The sequence below is a fragment of the Galeopterus variegatus genome, unplaced genomic scaffold, assembly GCF_000696425.1.
Source record: "Galeopterus variegatus unplaced genomic scaffold, G_variegatus-3.0.2 Scaffold14789, whole genome shotgun sequence".
NCBI lineage: Eukaryota > Metazoa > Chordata > Mammalia > Dermoptera > Cynocephalidae > Galeopterus > Galeopterus variegatus.
In genome coordinates, this window is record NW_007740900.1 from 1312 (window position 1) to 2132 (window position 821).

At 32.8% G+C, this 821-nt stretch overlaps 1 protein-coding gene across 1 annotated transcript in view; it reads left to right on the top strand.

The window, feature by feature from the left end:
* Positions 1-821, top strand: part of LOC103582066 (actin filament-associated protein 1-like 1) — a gene marked incomplete at both ends in the record, with an annotated part of 27555 nt that overhangs the window by 1055 nt on the left and 25679 nt on the right. The window lies entirely within an intron of this gene.

Sequence of the window (821 nt, forward strand, 5' to 3'; positions counted from 1 at the left end):
TACGGGGGCAACACTGAGGGTTGCGATCCGTTGCCGGACACGGAAAAAGACAAGACAAAAATAAATAAATAAATAAATAAATAAATAAACCAGAGGTCTTAGGAGCAGTCTGGGCACCCCAGGGGTTCATAAGATGATGTAGGCAGAAATATTAGAAGCTTTATTTGTATTTAGTTCAACACATCTTTTTAAAATTCTATGTGAATGTTTTATAGTATTTATAATCTGATAATATTTACAAAAAAGTTGAAACATACATATATAATTTATGCACAAATAAATATAAATATATGTATATGGGGATGCTTCAAAAAGTTCATGGAAAAATAGAATTAAAAGATGATATGAATCTTTCCATGAATTTTTTGAAGACCCCTCATATATTTTTGCTGATAGGTGGGCATAATAAAATGACTTAGAGGGAACTGGTACAAATTACCATTGAAAATCTCTTAAATTGCTATAAAGGAGAGTCCTTGATCTTTAGTCGGTTTCTTCCAGTGTTGCAACACATGGCTGTTCCTTTGAGGGAAGATCAGATGAAGTCACTTGCTTGCATATAACAATAACATTACATACAAGAAACTGTACTATGGCTTCTGAATGACCAGTATGGTAGCTGAATTTGTATAAGATAATGTTTATGTGACGCTACCCTGCCATTCAGCAGCATGCTGAAATGTTCTCCAACTACCAAAAAATAACATAGATCTGTCTGCGCTGATCAGAAATGAATTCCAAGATATAGTCAGTGAAAAAAAACCAAACACATAATAGTGTATATGACATGATTCCATTTGTTTTTTTTTTTAAATAGGACA